This window comes from Salvelinus sp. IW2-2015, linkage group LG18, assembly GCF_002910315.2.
Source record: "Salvelinus sp. IW2-2015 linkage group LG18, ASM291031v2, whole genome shotgun sequence".
Classification (NCBI taxonomy): Eukaryota; Metazoa; Chordata; class Actinopteri; order Salmoniformes; family Salmonidae; genus Salvelinus; species Salvelinus sp. IW2-2015.
In genome coordinates this window covers 49267655-49286495 of record NC_036858.1, presented here as the reverse complement: position 1 = coordinate 49286495, position 18841 = coordinate 49267655, and the positions used below count along the sequence as shown (strand labels likewise).

General features: G+C 43.4%; 1 protein-coding gene across 1 annotated transcript in view; it reads left to right on the top strand.

The window, feature by feature from the left end:
- Positions 1 to 18841, top strand: part of LOC111977944 (calcium-activated potassium channel subunit alpha-1a) — a 270409-nt gene that overhangs the window by 129884 nt on the left and 121684 nt on the right. The gene's annotated exons all lie outside the window — the stretch shown is intronic.

Below are 18841 nucleotides of genomic sequence, written 5' to 3'. Positions count from 1 at the left end.
CATCCTCCCTCTATGCCCTATCCCTATGCTCCCATCTGCTCATACTCGCTTCTAGCGGTATTCTCCATATTCCTCAGTCCTCCTTTCTTCTCTCCGCTCCTCACGCCATCCTAATCCCGCTCTATCGCCTTCCTTCTCACTCCATCCACTCATTCCTCCATCTCTTCTCTCATACTCCATCTCCTCTCCCCATCCCTCTATCCTCCATCTGCTCACTCCATTCCTCCATCTCTTCTCTCCATTACCTCCATCTCCTCTCCCCATCCCCTCTATCCTTTCATTTGCTCACTCCATTTCCTCCATCTATTTTCTGCATCCTCTCCCCTCCTTCCCTCCATTTCCATACCTCCGTCTCTCCTTTATGTCCCTTTATTAGCCTTGCTGACTCGCTATCACATCTCAAGGTCACGGCTACTGAGCTTCTCTCAGAGGCTGCCTGTCTGACCGTCTGGTAGACAGAGAGAAGCAGAGGGAGAGAGGGAGGGAGGGGAAGAGAGTGAGAGGGGAAGAGGGAGGGTGGGAGAGCGAGGGAGGGAGAGAGAAGAGGCAGACAGGCTCTCTTCCTCTTTAAAGGAACACTATGTAGCTTCTATTTCTATTGTTGTTGACACTTGTTTGTTTTGGTTTTGAAGGACTGTGGAGGAGCGTCTTTTCAAGGGGAAAGTCAAAGAAGAAAATGAAGAGTGCCATAAACTGAACAGTTTTTCTTTGCGTGTGCGTGTGTTGGTGTTGCTTCTGCGGGTTGTGTACAGTTGAAGTCGGAAGTTACATACACTTAGGTTGGAGTCATAAAACTCGTTTTTCAACTAGTTTTACCACTCCACAAATTTCTTGTCAACAACTATATTTTTAGCAAGTTGGTTAGAACATCTACTTTGTGTATGACACAAGTCATTTTTCACAATTGTTACAGAAGTTATTTCACTTATAATTAATTGTATCACAATTCCAGTGGGTCAGAAGTTTACATACACTAAGTTGACTGTGCCTTTAAACAGCTTGGAAAATTCCAGAAAAATTATGTCATGGCTTTAGAAGCTTTTGATGGGCTAATTGACATCATTTGAGTCAATTGGAGGTGTACTGTGGATGTATTTCAAGGCCTACCTTCAAACTCAGTGCCTCTTTGCATGACATCATGGAAAATCAAAAGAAATCAGCAAAGACCTCAGAAAAGAAATTGTAGACCTCCACAAGTCTGGTTCATCCTTATGAGCAATTTCCAAACGCCTGAAGGTACCACGTTCATCTCTACAAACAATAGTACGCAAGTATAAACACCATGGGACCAGGCAGCCGTCATACCGCTCAGGAAGGAGACACGTTCTGTCTCCTAGAGATGAATGTACTTTGGTGCGAAAAGTGCAAATCAATCCCAGAACAACAGCAAAGGACCTTGTGAAGATGCTGGAGAACAGGTACAAAAGTATCTATATCCACAGTAAAACGAGTCCTATATCGACATAACTGAAAGGCCACTCAGCAAGAGAGAAGCCACTGCTCCAAAACCGCCGTAAAAAAGCCAGACTACGATTTGCAACTGCACTTTGGTCTGATGAAACAAAAATAGAACTGTTTGGCCATAATGACCATGGTTATGTTTGGAGGAAAAAGGGGGAGGCGTGCAAGCTGAAGAAACACCATCCCAAACGTGAAGCACGGGGGTGGCAGCATCATGTTGTGGGGGTGCTTTGCTGCAGGAGGGACTGGTGCACTTCACAAAATAGATGGCATCATAAGGGAGGAAAATGATGTGGATATATTGAAGCAACATCTCAAGACATCAGTCAGAAAGTTAAAGCTTGGTCACAAATGGGTCTTCCAAATGGACAATGACCCCAAGCATACTTCCAATTTGTGGAAAAATGGCTTAAGGACAACCAAGTCAAGGTATTGGAGTGGCATCACAAAGCCCTGACCTCAATCCTATAGAAAATTTGTGGGCAGAACTGAAAAAGCATGTGCGAGCAAGGAGGCCTACAAACCTGACCCAGTTACACCAGCTCTGTCAGGAGGTATGGGCCAAAATTCACCCAACTTATTGCGGGAAGCTTGCGGAAGGCTACCTGTAACGTTTGACCCAAGTTAAACAATTTAAAGGCAATGCTACCAATAACTAATTGAGTGTATGTAAACTTCTGACCCACTGGGAATGTGATGAAAGAAATAAAAACTGAAATAACAAATTTCTACTATTATTCTGACATTTTACATTCTTAAAATAAAGTGGTGATTCTAACTGACCTAAGACAGGGAATTGTTACTAGCATTGAATGTCTGGAATTGTGAAAACTGAGTTTAAATGTATTTGGCTAAGGTGTATGAAAACTTCCGACTTCAACAACCCTAACCTCATCAACAAGACGTTTTCGCCCACAGGACTGCTGCTGACTTGATATTTTTTGGTTTGTCACACCATTCTCAAAAAACCCTAGACACTGTCGTGCGTGAGAAGACCAGTAGGGCTACAGATTCTGAGATACTGGATCTGGCGCGCCTGGCATCGACGATCATACCACGCTCAAAGTTGTTTAGGTCTCTAGTTTTGCCCATTCTAACGTTCAATTGAACAGTAACTGAGTGACTCGATGCCTATCTGCCTGCTTTATATTGCAAGCCAGGCTACTGTGTCTAGGGCGATCCATTTTTGTGAATGGGGAGGTGTACCCGATAAACGTGAGTGTATATTAAAACTAGAAATGCAGGAGCTTCATAATGACTTAAAACGAATAAAAAGTAATTACTCTGCCATTTTTAAAGTCATGTCCCCCTCGTCCTTAACTTTTCCTAAATGGGTCTATATAACACAGTCGTTGTTAGAATCTTAATATCACAAACAGACTGGAGTTATAACCAGTTTTAGGATGACATGTAACTTTTTGAATGATTTCCCCCGGCTGTTCGCTCCTTCTCGGATAGTTGAATGTGCGGTGCCCAGATAATCACCGCGATAATTGCTTCAAAACTGAACCTAAACTATACAGAAACAAATTTCAACACATATAACAGATTAAATAAATGAAGTAAAGAATGATGAATGAGAGGAAGCGAACAATGCATAATTATGTAATCACCAATTGTTAATATATTCTTAAATATAATCTCAAAACGGTGTACCCTATATCGTCCACCGAATCGGAAGGCTACCTGTAACGTTTGACCCAAGTTAAACAATTTAAAGGCAATGCTACCAAATACTAATTGAGTGTATGTAAACTTCTGACCCACTGGGAATGTGATGAAAGAAATAAAAACTGAAATAACWAATTTCCTCTACTATTATTCTGACATTTTACATTCTTAAAATAAAGTGGTGATTCTAACTGACCTAAGACAGGGAATTGTTACTAGCATTGAATGTCTGGAATTGTGAAAACTGAGTTTAAATGTATTTGGCTAAGGTGTATGAAAACTTCCGACTTCAACAACCCTAACCTCATCAACAAGACGTTTTCGCCCACAGGACTGCTGCTGACTTGATATTTTTTGGTTTGTCACACCATTCTCAAAAAACCCTAGACACTGTCGTGCGTGAGAAGACCAGTAGGGCTACAGATTCTGAGATACTGGATCTGGCGCGCCTGGCATCGACGATCATACCACGCTCAAAGTTGTTTAGGTCTCTAGTTTTGCCCATTCTAACGTTCAATTGAACAGTAACTGAGTGACTCGATGCCTATCTGCCTGCTTTATATWGCAAGCCAGGCTACTGTGTCTWGGAGCGATCCATTTTTGTGAATGGGGAGGTGTACCCGATAAACGTGAGTGTATATTAAAACTAGAAATGCAGAGAGCGTCATAATGACTTAAAACGAATAAAAAAATGTAATTACTCTGCCATTTTTAAAGTCATGTCCCCCTCGTCCTTAACTTTTCCTAAATGGGTCTATATAACACAGTCGTTGTTAGAATCTTAATATCACAAACAGAACTGGAGTTATAACCAGTTTTAGGATGACATGTAACTTTTTGAATGATTTCCCCCGGCCTGTTCCGCTCCTTCTCGGGATAGTTGAATGTGCGGTGCCCAGATAATCACCGCGATAATTGCTTCAAAACTGAACCTAAACTATACAGAAACAAATTTCACACATATAACAGATTAAATAAATGAAGTAAAGAATGATGAATGAGAGGAAGCGAACAATGCATAATTATGTAATCACCAATTGTTAATATATTCTAAATATAATCTCAAAACGGTGTACCCTATATCAGTCCACCGAATCCAGGCAGTGTTGTTAGTCTTCTCTAGGCTGACTTGGAGTAGGCTACACAGTGAGATCGTGCGTAATTTACAATGGCAAGACCAAGAGGAATGGATGCATATGCTGCATTAGTATTGCTAGAAGATAGGAATAAAAACGAMYCAGATGGCGGGGAAGAAATGGACGGTGACATCATTGATGGTTATTATTCTGATTCATGCTGAATGGCTTTCCATATCTGTGAAAATATCCATATCGGGCAGCAGGTGAGTGAGTGTCAGATAATGTTTCGGATCAGACACTACAACATGCTTGACTTGGCTGCTATTAACGCACACGTGTTGTTCAAGCAGTGCATTAACAACACCATGAGCAGGAGAGACTTCATCATGAGTCAGGCTCACGAGCSGTATGGGAGACATATGAGCTAACGCCATTGTGCAACCCAAGTTGCGCACAGCTCCCGGGGAGGAGAAACTGCAAGGTGGGCAGATGCAATCGGAACAGAACCAACGACACCAGTTTAAACTGCAAGCAACTTGTTTGTGGGAAGTGTTGGACAAGGGATAACAGCTAAATGAGATCCAACTGTTGTGTGAAGACGCACACCATACTGTAAGCACGAGCGAGGCCAGAAATGTTTCCAATAACTGACAACAATAGACCATTTTTGACCGCAGTCATATCGACACTTATAGTTATTATAATGCCATTATTGCGTTTGTGCTGCTTTTACTATTCACAAGCAGATGACGAAATACTAGTTTTTACTTACCGTTTCATACACATCTATGTACTTTTACGAAGAAAAGACATGTAGGCTATGAGGATTATACGTTCATATTAATAGCTAAATCCATCATAACAAGAAATAGATGACAATGATGGTCATGTCAACAAGTTGTACTTTTTCCATAACCACTATGACTGATTGGTGGCAGTCTGCTAAGACAGTTGGCTCATAGTACAATGGATAGGAGTTCCTAATCCTACATGGGGCAGATATGTTTTTATTTACACTTCTAATTCTGAAAAGTTAAAGCATACCTGTGAGAGGGGTCACCCTGGTAGTAGTTGTAGGTTTTTATACAGTACCCAAGACCAATCTGTGAGTTAATTTGAACGTTGGAAAAAGTGCTACTTGTGTAAATACTGCAGTGCGGGTTGTATGGAATTGAGCCCCTAATCTTCCTTTTCAAGGTGATGATTGCACTTTTCTTCCCAACATAATACCGCAATAAATGTGAGTCCATATTTCAACGATTTTTTTGCACCCATGGGGGATAGAATTTACACCGCAAATGGCAATAGATGTCAGGAATTCGGTGCGGTACCACTGAGCTGTATTTGCTCGTGATGCACATACTTTTATTATCAGAGCGTGACAGTGGACTTCTGGTAAGTATGCTTTAGTGAGAAAGTGTTGATCAGGTACAACTACGTTCACCCACCCCCAAAATGAATGTTTTTGAGCAAGTCCCTTCACCCACAACTTCTCACCTGAATGACTGAAATTGGGGTTGAGAGTTACCCTGTAATTTCCATGTGTCCTATCTGTGCTTACAGTTCAAAAAGTTAACCCAAAATAAAGCTAGCAGGGTTACTAAAAGTCTTATTGAAACATTCAGTGAAAGTTTTAAGGAAGTTATTCAAAAACCTCTAAATAGCCTATCATTTTTGTTCTCAGAGCTTTACTAAAACCTCCCAGGAAAACTTTCAAGGAACCTTAGTAAAATGTTCTCAGAACCTCCCTGCAACCTAAAAAGAAACGTTCCCAGACTAGGCACATTTTTTTCACTTCTGTTCTCAGAACATTTAAAAAACATTCAATTTTACTGGTCAGGAAATGTATGGCTTCATTCCCACAACCAATGTGAAAAGAAAAACATATGTTCCCACAACTTCCAAGGAGCCAAATGTGCTAACTGGGTTGTCTGTTTTCCTCCTGACTTCTCCTCTCATATAAATCAGTTGTCTGAGACATCAGTCAGTCAGTCCATCAGACACCCCCCCTCCACCACCTGCTACGCTCTGACTGGCTGTCAGGCAGGAAGCAGGAAGAGGGACAGGAAGTCAGAGGGGGCACTGAGTGAGACTGGGCGCCATATCGCTCACAGCATCATGACTCATTGAAGTCAATCTGTCTGTGTTGTCGCTCAGTCAGTCCATCAGATGCTGAGCTGTTCAGTGTTCTAGACTGGCGAAGACTGATGTTAGGTTGAGTCAGGGGGAAAGCATTTTTGAAAAGGGTTTGCAGCAGTGCAGAAAAGTGATCTCATCATCAACACAAACCATTTCTGTTTAGTTTTAACTCGTTTTGACATTCAATGGCAGGGACAGTCCTCAACATGAATTAAGTTGACATAAAATGTGTGTTAGTCAACTAACAGTCAAGGTGGATGTTGAACTGGGTATTTCCTTCAGTTTACAGTGGTGTGTCATATGAGACAGGAGAGAGGGGAAGAGATTTAGAGAGACTGGGAGAGCGAGAGAGACTGGGAGAGCGAGAGAGACTGGGAGAGCGAGAGAGACGGGGAGAGCGAGAGAGACGGGGAGAGCGAGAGAGACGGGGAGAGCGAGAGAGACGGGGAGAGCGAGACGGAGACGGGGAGAGCGAGACGGAGACGGGGAGAGCGAGACGGAGACGGGGAGAGAGACTGGGAGAGAGAGAGACGGAGAGAGAGAGACGGAGAGAGAGAGACCGTGACAGAGACGGTCTTAGGGAATGAAGGAGATTTAAAGCTGGTTTGCCCTCCCCCTTCACATCACTTTTTTCTCTGTTCTGGAAAAATACATCAGATAACAGTTTAATCCTCTTTCCTCCCAAATAGGATGTTTTTAATGTGGAGACACGAAGCAGAGGGATTGAAATAATGACACGAAATGAAATGCATTTAGCCATTTGTTGTGTCGCTACATACAGCATCTGGTGTGAACATCGTGTTAATTAATGACATAACAAACCTAGGTCTACATTAACATGCATCTTCATCCTTCTCAATATCATCCTCATCCTCATCATGCGCATTTTCATGTTGCACCATACATAATGTATGTTGCATCTCATCTAGTAGGAGGCAATGCATTTGATCAAAAGGTTACCATGGTGATGGATTTTTTATCTCCATGTGCCGGAGTGTGTGTGTGTCTGTGTGTGTATTACCAAAGCTATAGTAACTATAGGAGAAGATTCTGAACTGAAGGGCTTGTATTTTCTCTCTGATTTAAACATGATTTCATGAATGAGGCTTTTGTTAAATTATGAAATGCTCATATTTGTCAAAAGAAGCCAGCATGCTATGTATTCATCAATCTGCTCATTCTGGATCATACGTCTTCTGTATCATGACCGCAAGACCAGTTTAGTGGTTTTGGAGACGTTGGGAATCTGAATCGTTACGCGTGTGATGGTCTGCATTGCCAGCCCAGTTGAGACACCCAGTGTGAGTCAGAAGGTCTTTCTGAGCAGGGTTGTATGTGAAGAGAATACTAAGGTTGTTTATGCTGAAAATCATACTGATGTCAGGGCTGCCTTTCAAATGGTATCCCTATATAGTGCACTATTTTTCACAAGAGGGCACATAAATAGGGTATAGGGTGCCATTTGAGACGCATCCCTGACATCAGTATGATATGACAGTCTCCACATAAAAACCTTCTGCATTCTCATCACATAACCCAGGTCTCCCGCTGAGCTGGTTGTTCAAGGCAAAGGAGGGAACATGGGCCTGCATGCTCTATAGATGATGTGTGGCTGTCTGCCTTCAAACTTGTATTAATGTCTCATTTGTATTTTGACATTCCGGCTTAGAAGTGGTCTTGTTTGCTTGTCTTGTTGATGTGATTAGTGTGTTGTGGAAACAATGGTGCTTCATGCTGACATACTTTTTTTATTCTGAGCACAAAGTCTGAGCATGTGACTGATTATGAATAGAGAATATACCATGTCAAGTAACCTTGTGTCTTCAACAGCATGTCAGTGTCATAAAAAAAATCAAATCCAATTTTTTGTCACATACTTCATAAACAACAGGTGTAGACTAACAGTGAAATGCTTACTTACGTGCCCTTTCCAACAATACAGAGACTTAAGAAAATATATATAATAACACAAGGAATAAATACAATGGGGGAAGTGCTCAGGCCTCCGTTTCCTGTAGTCCACTTTCAGCTCTTTTGTCTTGCTGATGTTGAAGGAAAGATTGTCCTGGCACCACACTGCCAGGTCACTGACCTCCTCTCTATAGATGTTCTCATCGTCGTCGGTGATCAGGCCTCCCAMCGTCGTGTCGTCAGCAAACTTAATGATGGTGTTGGAGTCGTGCGCTGTCATGCAGTCGTGGGTGAACAGGGAGTACAGGAGGAACAAAGCACGCACCCATGAGGGGCCCCCATGTTGAGGGTCAGGGTGACGGATGTGTTGCTGCCTACCCTACCACCTGAGGGGCGGCCCGTCAGGAAGTCCAGGATCCAGTTGCAGAGGGAGGCGTTCAGTCCCAGGGTCCTGTGCTTAGTGGTGAGCTTGGAGGGCACTATGGTGTTGAACGCTGAGCTGTAGTCAATGAACAGTATTCTAACATAGGTGTTCCTCTTGTCCAGGTGGTAGAGGGCAGTGTGGAGTGCAATAGAGATTACGTCATCTGTGGATCTGTTGGGGCGGTATGCGAATTGGAGTGGGTCCAGGGTGTCTGGGATGATGGTGTTGTGAGCCATAACCAGCCTTTAAAAGCATTTCATGGCTACAGATGTGAGTGCTATTGGGCAATAGTCATTTAGACAGGTTACCTTGGAGTTCTTGGACACAGGGACTATGGTGGCCTGTTTGAAACATGTAGGTAATACAGACTGGGTCAGGGAGAGGTTGAAAATGTCAGTGAAGACACCCGCCAGCTAGTCAGCGCATGCTCTAAGTACGCGTCCTGGTAATCCGTCTGTCCCTGCGGCATTTTTAATGTTAACCTGTTTAAAAGTCTTACTCACATCGGCTACCGAGAGCGAGATCACACAGTCGTCTGGAACAGCTGGTGCTCTCATACTGGTTCAGTGTTGCTTGCCTCGAAGCAAGCATAGGCCTTTGGCTCGTCTGCTAGGCTTGCGTAACTGGGCAGCTTGCGGCTCCATATGCTCCTGTCATTATATAATGTAAACACCTACTGTATGTATTACTCTGCATATATTTTCCTTAATTAGTCAGTAGTATTTTACAGTCATACACAAATAAGATTTAATAAATACCCAATATTACTCTATATGAACATTATTGGCAATCCCAGTGAAGAGAATATATCACAGTAGATGTTCCCTATGAATGACTTCTCTTGGTACTAGATGGTCCCGATTATCTACCCTTCTCCTAATGTGTGCACTTCTGCACGTGCACCCATCATGGATTTAACCATGATGGAAACTGCTTCGAGCCAATGATAACACCGTTCCAAGGCTTTTAAAACCATAGTAGTGTGGGTAATCAGGGCAAGGCCTGTCTCTGTAATGAAAGTGACCTCGCCCTTTTCAGCCCCTCCAATCAATGGCCTGTTTCCTTTGGGTGAGAGTCCAATCAGCACCTCGGTTTGTCTGCCTGGAGGCCAGACAAAATGGCCGACTGGATCAAGGGTAATCAATGGTATATTAAAAGACAGACCGACAGACACAGTGACCGAGGGAAGGACGGCGGAGGATGAATTGAGTTTCAGGGAAAATTACATTTGAATAGTAAGTATTGTGGACTCTACATACTTACAGGCCCAATGCAGCCATTTTTATCTCAATATGAAATCATGTCTGGGTAACAATTATCTTACTGGGTTGATTCCAATTAAAATGGTAAAAAATAAACTAACATAGCTGCTTAGCAAGGCGCAATTTATCAACTAAGAATTTTGCCAGGACTGTCTGGGAGTGGCCTGAGTGGGAAGCGGAAAGCTTCCCACTCAGAAATTTCAGGGGGTCATTTCAAACAGCTCTTACACTAAAAGGACATTAAAACCATTTTCACAATGTCACAGTATTAATCCAACCGCATAGTGTGGAAATATGAAGGAAATACCAACATAGTGTTTTAATAGGGCATCGTGCCACCACGAGCCAGAGCAGCTTCAGTGCACCTTGGCATATATTCATAGTGTCTCGAACTCTATTGGAGGGATGCGACACCATTCTACAAGAAATTCCATAATTTGGTGTTTTGTTGATGGTGGTGGAAAATGCTGTCTCAGGCGCCACTCCAGACTCCCCTGTAAGTGTTCAATTGGTTTGAGATCTGATAACTGAGATGGCCAAGGCATATGGTTTACATTGTTTTCATGCTCATCAAACCTTTCAGGTATCACTCGTGCCCTGTGGATGGGGGCGTTGTCAACCTATGAGGGCACAGCCATGGTGGCCAAAATAATGGCCTGCCTAGCATTTTTATATATGACTCTAAGCATGATGGGATGTTAATTGCTTAATTAACTCAGGAACCAAACTTACTTTGTATCCCTCATTTACATTTTTTTTTCATTTACATTTTAGTCATTTAGCAGACGCTCTTATCCAGAGCGACTTACAGTAGAGTGCATACATTTTATAACATTTATTTTATTTTTTATTTATTTATTTATTTTTTACATACTGAGACAAGGATATCCCTACCGGCCAAACCCTCCCTACCGGCCAATCCCTCCCTAACCCGGACGACGCTATGCCAATTGTGCGTCGCCCCACGGATTTACTCAAGTGTTAACATTATTTTGGTAGTTACATGTATATAAAACACAGACAAATCATGTTTTTTAATGCACTGGACATTTAACGACTTGACTGTGTATAAACAAAGTTATTTCAGATCCCTGTTTGTGTGTGTATGAGTGCAGCTTGAGCCTACCTGGGCTAGTATGTAGGTCTGACTGTTAGGAGCCTATCTGCATGAACTGAACTGAACTGACTTTGACTCTGCACCAGAGTCCTTTTGATTTCCAAGCCAACCTGTCGACTCACCCGAAACATGAAGTGATTATTTTCTACATCAACCCGCATCACCTGTCAGCTGGGTCTGCATGCGCTTTGTCAGGAAGTGCACTTAGGACGAGTCAGAGAATCACAAGTCTAAACGAATTATCTGTTAGCCTGGAAGAGTCTGGGTAAGACTAACTGTAGCTCATTTGTAGCCTGGAATGAATCTACACTCAATATTGCTCTGTTGAAATAATAGCAAGGAACTAAGGAATATTTAGTGAGGATTCCAGGCTCACTTTATAACTTGTTTGTAGCCTGGAATACACACTGACTAAATATTGCTCCATTGAAACAATAGTCAAGGGATATTTAGTGTAGAATCCAGGCTAGCTCGTGGTTTTGTTTCAGACCAAAGATCTTGTGATCTGTTGATTCGTCAGCTATATTGGATTGTATTAGCAGTTGAAACCCTTAGCCTGTTATATTGTGGTCTATTTGAAGGGTAGGTAGCTTGTTAGCCTGGTTTGCTGCTCGGTGGCTTTGGGTGTTGCATACCGTACGTAGAGTGAATGAATATGGGCTAGCCAAGCAGTCAACAAACCAGGTAGGATAAGGAGGTAAAGCAATAAATAGGCATAGTGGCAAAATAATTACAATATAGCAATTAAACACTGGAGTGATAGATGTGCAGAAGATGAATGTGCAAGTCGACATACTAGGCTGCAAAGGAGCAAAATAAATAAATAAATAAATAACAGTATAGGGATGAGGTAGTTGGGTGGGCTATTTACAGATGACTGTGTACAGGTGCAGTGATCTGTGAGCTGCTCTGACATCTGGTGCTTAAAGTTAGTGAGGGAGTATGAGTCTCCAGCTTCAGTGATTTTTTGCAATTCTTTCCAGTCATTGGCAGCAGTGAGCTGGAAGGAAAGGCGGCCAAAGGAGCAATTGGCTTTGGGGGTGACCAGTGAAATATACCTGCTGGAGTGCGTGCTATGGGTGGGTGCTGCTATGGTGACCAGTGAGCTGAGATAAGGCGGGGTTTTACCTAGCAAAGACATATAGATGACCTGGAGCCAGTTGGTTTGGCAACGAATATGAAGTGAGGGTCAGCCAACCGAGAGCATAGAGGTCACAGTGGGGTGGTAGTACAGTGGGGCAAAAAAGTATTTAGCCAGCCACCAATTGTGCAAGTTTCTCCACTTAAAAATGAGAGAGGCCCGTAATTTTCATCATAGGTACACTTCAACTATGACAGACAAAATGAGAAAAAAAATCCAGAAAATCACATTATAGGATTTTTAATGAATTTATTTGCACATTATGGTGGAGTATTTGGTCAATAACAAAAGTTTATCTGAATACTTTGTTATATACCCTTTGTTGGCAATGACAGAGGTCAAACGTTTTCTGTAAGTCTTCACAAGGTTTTCACACACTGTTGCTGGTATTTTGGGCTTCATTCTCCATGCAGATCTCCTCTAGAGCAGTGATGTTTTGGGGCTGTTGCTGGGCAACACTGACTTTCAACTCCCTCCAAAGATTTTCTATGGGGTTGAGATCTGTATATGGGGCTTTGGTGACAAAACGGATGGCACTGTGATAGACTGCATCCAATTTGTTGAGTAGAGTGTTGGAGGCTATTTTATAAATGACATCGCCGAAGTCAAGAATCGGTAGGATAGTCAGTTTTACGAGGGTATGTTTGGCAGCATRWGTGAAGGATGCTTTGTTGCAAAATAGCAAGCCTAAATTTWATTTTGGGTTGGAGATGCTTAATGTGAGTCTGAAAGGAGAGTTTACAGTCTAACCAGACACCTAGGTATTTGTAGTTGTCCACATATTCTAAGTCAGAACCGTCCAGAGTAGTGATGCTGGACGGGCGGGCAGGTGTGGGCAGCGATCGGTTGAAGAGCATGCATTTAGTGCAGTGTCCAAAGAAGGGCCAGAACTATACAGAATGGAGTCGTCTGCGTAGAAGTGGATCAGAGAATCACCAGCAGCAAGAGCGACATCATTGATGTATACAGAGAAGCGAGTCGGCCCAAGAATTGAACCCTGGTACCCCCATAGAGACTGCCAGAGGTCCGGACAACAGGCACTCTGATTTGACACACTGATCTCTGTCTGAGAAGTAGTTGGTGAACCAGGCGTGGCAGTCAATTGAGAAACAAAGGCTCTTGAGTCTGCCGATAAGAATGTGGTGATTGACAGAGTAAAAATCCTTGGCCAGGTCGATAAATACAGCTGCACAGTATTGTCTCTTSTCAATGGCGGTTATGATATCGTTTAGGACCTTGAGCGTGGCTGAGGTGCACCCATGACCAGCTCGGAAACCAGATTGCATAGTGGAGAAGGTACGGTGGGATTCGAAATGGCCGGTGATCTGTTTGTTAACTTTGCTTTCGAAAACCTTAGAAAGGCAGGGTAGGATCGATATATATCTGTAGCAGTTTGGGTCTAGAGTGTCTCCCCCTTTGAAGAGGGGGATGACCGTGGCAGCTTTCCAATCTTTGGGAATCTCAGACGATACGAAAGAGAGGTTGAACAGGCTAGTAATAGGGGTTGCAACAATTTTGGCGGATAATTTTAGAAAGAGAGGGTCCAGATTGTCTAGCCTGGCTGATTTGTAGGGGTTCAGATTTTGCAGCTCTTTCAGAACATCAGCTATCTYGATTTGGGTGAAGGAGAAATGGGGGAGGCTTGGGCAAGTTGCTGTGGGGGGTGCAGGGCTGTTGACCTGGGTAGGGGTAGCCAGGTGGAAAGCATGGTCAGCCGTAGAACAATGCTTATTGAAATGCTCAATTATCGTAGATTTATTGGTGGTGACAGTATTTCCTAGCCTCAGTGCAGTGGGAAGCTGCGAGGAGGTGCTCTTATTCCCCATGGACTTTACAGTGTCCCAGAACTTTTTGGAGTTTGTGCTACAGGATGCAAATTTCTGTTTGAAAAAGCTAGCCTTTGCTTTCCTAACTGCCTGTGGTATATTGGTTCCTAACTTCCCTGAAAAGTTGCCTATCGCGGGGGCTATTCAATGCTAWTGCAGTATGCCACAGGATGTTTTTGTGCTGGTCAAGGGCAGTCAGGTCTGGAGTGAACCAGAGGCTATATCTGTTCCTGGTTCTACATTTTCTGATTGGGGCATGCTTATTTAAGATGGTGAGGAAAGCACTTTTAAAGAATAATCAGGCATCCTCTACTGATGGAATGAGGTCAATATCCTTCCAGGACACCCGGGCCAGGTCGATTAGAAAGGCCTATTCGCTGAAGTGTTTTAGGGAGCGTTTAACAGTGATATGTGGGGTGGTCGTTTGACCGCAGACCCATTATGGACGCAGGCAATGAGGCAGTGATTACTGAGATCCTGGTTGAAGACAGCAGAGGTGTATTTGGAGGGCAGGTTGGTTAGGATGATATTTATGAGGGTGCCTGTGTTTACAGATTTGGGGTTGTACCTGGTAGGTTCATTGATCATTTGTGTGAGGTTGAGAGCATCACGCTTAGATTGTAGGATGGCCGGGGTGTTAAGCATGTCCCAGTTTAGGTCACCTAGCAGCACGAGCTCAGAAGATAGATGGGGGGCAATCAATTCACATATGGTGTCCAGGGCACAGCTGGGGGCAGAAGGTGGTCTATAGCAAGCAGCAACAGTGAGTAAAACAAACTTAGGGAGGAGGCTTCTAATGTTAACATGCATGAAACCAAGGCTTTTACGGTTACAGAAGTCAACAAATGAGAGCACCTGGGGAATGGGAATGGAGCTAGGCACTGCAGGGCCTGGATTAACCTCTACATCACCAGAGGAACAGAGGAGGAGTAGGATAAAAGGGTACGGCTAAAGGCTATAAGAACTGGTCGTCTAGTACGTTCGGAACAGAGAGTAAAAGGAGCAGGTTTCTGGGCACGGTAAAATAGATTCAAGGCATAATGTACAGACAAAGGTATGGTAGGATGTGAATACAGTGGAGGTAAACCTATGCATTGAGTGACGATGAGAGATATATTGTCTCTAGAAACATCATTTAAACCAGGTGAGGTCACTGCATGTGTGGGAGGTGGAGCTAAAGGGTTAGCTAAGGCSTATTGAGCAGGGCTAGAGGCTCTACAGTGAAATAAGGCAATAATCACTAACCAAAACAGCAATGGACAAGGCGTATTGACATTAGGGAGAGGCCTGCGTAGCCGAGTGATCATAGGGGTCCAGTGAGTAGCTAGGCGGGATGGTGACACGGCGATTCAGACAGCTAGCAGGCCGGGGTTAGCAAGCTAGCAGAAGGGCCTTAGAGGGACGTCGCGACGGAAGAAGTCTGTTGTAGACCCCTCGTGCGGTTACGTCGGCAGACCAGTCGTGATGGATCAGCAGGGCTCCGTGTAGTAAAAGGGTCCAGGCCAATTTTTAAATTAGGTATATTGATGGGCATCTTCAGCTAACAGTCCGATATGCTCTAGACAGCTAGCTGCTTGCAGTGCTGGAACCTGAAACCACACACTCACACATACAGGTGGGCACGGTCTAACTAACCCTGTGTTGAATTTGTGGCAACAGCTCTTTTGCACATTTAGTCAGACAGTTATAGTACAGTCACTGGTCAGGACATAACCTAGCGGAAAACAACATGACACAGGAACACATTTAGCMCAGTAAACATGGACATGGATGTATGAATCAAACTCTCTTGCTTAAAGCTCTACTACTGGCTTCTACTGTTGTAAATACATGTAAATACAGTACAGTACTTGGGTTTTCTTTATCTGCAATACCTCACCAGTAGTACAGAAAAAAAGGAACACCCTTGCCTTTCTTGAACTAACACTCACACTTGTCTTTTCTTACTAGCACTGTCTTTGCAGGTAGCCTAGTGGTTAGAGCGTTGGGCCAGTAACCGGAAGGTTGCTGGATCGAATCCCTGAGCTGACAAGGTAAAACTCTGCCGTTCTGCCCCTGAGCAAGGCWCTGTTCCCCTCTGATTCAGAGGGTTGGGTTAAATGCGGAAGACACATTTCAGTTGAATACATTCTGAATAGGTATCCCCCTTTCCTTTGCCGATAGCTACTTATTGAGGAGAAAATGTGCTTGCTCTGACTGTGAAATGCGGTTGTCTCTCATAGCTGCTTTCAGATGAATACTACACTACTATAGTGACTCTGGATACAGGTTGTCTTCATAAGCTGCTTTCAGATGAATACACTAACTATATAGTTAACTCTGGATAAGGTTTGTCCTCTCATAGCTTGCTTTCAGATGATATACACTAACTATAAGTCACTTCTGGTATAAAAGGTTGTCTCTCATAGCTGCTTTCAGATGAATAACTAACTGATAAGTCACTCTGGATGGTTGTCTCTCATAGCTGCTTTCAGATGAATAACACTAACTATAAGTCACTCTGGATAAGGTTGTCTCTCATAGCTGCTTTCAGATGAATACACTAATATAGTCACTCTGGATCATTAGGGTTGTCTCTCATAGCTGCTTTCAGATGAATACCTAACTATAAGTACTCTGGATAAGGTTGTCTCTCATAGCTCTTTCAGATGATACACTAACTATAAGTCACTCTGGATAGGTTGTCTCTCTCATAGCTGCTTTCAGATGAATACACTATATAAGTCACTCTGGATAAGTTGTCTTCTCATAGCTGCTTTCAGATGAATACACTACTATACAGTTCACTTCTGGTAAGGGGAGCGTCTGCTAAATAACCAACATTTAAAATGCTCAGATAACCATACTCTGATTCAAGTGTTTTAATTCTCAAAACAAGCATTCACTAACCCCATAGAATGTTATATTTTATGACTACTGTTAAAACTACATTTCCTTTGCTGTGCTGGCCCAAGTTTGTCAGGCCTACAGCTGGGTTTCTATTTGTAGTCTGTAGGCGATGGGGATGTCCCCACATTGTAGGTTTCCCCTGTCTTTTGGAATCAGTCATGATTTACAGTGGTGCTCCTGTCTTTGGAGTTTATGGGTTTGAGGTTGATGGCTAGCGCTGGTTATCTGAAACAGTGCACACACACACAGACAGACACACAGACACACAGACAGACAGACAGACAGACAGACAGACAGACAGACAGACAGACAGACAGACAGACAGACAGACAGACAGACAGACAGACAGACAGACAGACAGACACGATGGCTAGCACTAGTTAGTGTTAGCGACAGCCACGTAGCGTTCACAGCTGAGTAACTGGGTCAGTGGAAGATGTCTACTCTTCTTATCTCCTCAGATCTCATCTGTGGGCACTCACCGCTCACTGGCAAGCTTTCCAGTAACCAACCAACCAACTGGTCAGACTACCCCTCAGTCTTTCCTTTCTTTCTCTCTGTCTTTGTCTCTCTTTCTTCTCTCTCGCTCTCTTTTTATCACAGATGAGGACACAGATGAGCATCAAGGAAATGTCACAGATTAGCATCAAGGAAATATTAGTATTTGCGTCTGTGTGCCTGCGTGTATGTGTGTGTTCCATTAATATACCTGCATTCAGGGTTGGTACAGTAGGACTGCCTACATGTATGTCATCAAAGGACTGGGTTAAGGACAGCATCCCCACAGTGACTCATGTAGGCTACACTGGCATCCCTCTCCTTTTCATTTGGTTTGGAAACCATTTCAGCTGTCGCACCGATGTGATGTCCCTGGTTTTTCCCCGAGTGAAGAGACTAAGTGTGTGTCTGTGTGTGTTAATAGCTCCAACCTGCATGGCCTGGATATCCACTGTGCGCAGAGAACACACACTCAATACAAGCTAACGATGCCCTCTTGTGGGGAAAATCCTATACAGTATCCTGACATCCAAGGTTACCATATTTTTTCTGTTTTAAATGATTTCTCTTCATTTTAGACGCTGACAGTGGACGTGTGCTGTTCAGTATGATGGAAAATGCAGTCAATCATAGCCAGGACATAAACAGAAACAGCTGCTGGACTCTTTAGTTGTGGGAATCAGATCAGCTGATGCATTCGACTCCACCAATGATCTTCCCAACGGCATAGATATCAGCCTTCTAGATGACAAAATCACAGTCTTATCACAGTAAAGAGATCTTGATGTTGTCAAAGTGGCTGGTATTGAAGCCAGCTTCCCTTCTCCTTTGCTAGCGCTGCTCTAACTCTACGCTAACCGGACGGCACTCCAGTCATGCACTACAGCACTACACTAGCTACCGCTACGCTTGGCTATCACTAACCTCAACCAGACTCACTCTATGGACCCCACCATCTCCCATACAAAGAGACTCCATTAAAAATACATGGGGGTGTTTTTTCATTAGGCCAACGACAATGTAGTAGATCAATCCAAAGAGCCATAGCATGAAAATAATCAGGCCCCCGTCATTTATAATGAATGGTGCAATCATGCAGGACAGGGGATGTCTATTGTGTGGTGGCTGAATAGGGAGAAGGGCTAGTAGGGTAAACAATAGTATATCTTTCTCCATCATGTGTTTTAATATAATGGGTTCAGCCATGTGTAATAAAGCAGGCCTCTTCATGATGATAATGTTGATTGCTAGTTGTTCATGAGAACAGTATTTTAGCGGTTGTCCAGCCCAGCCAATCGCTATCCCTCTAATCCTTTCTCTAGCCGTCTTTTTCACTCTCCCATTTCCCTCTTTTTCACTCTCCCATTTCCCTCTTTTTCACTCTTAGTCTCCCTCTATCCTTTTACCCCTTTTTTGAGAACTG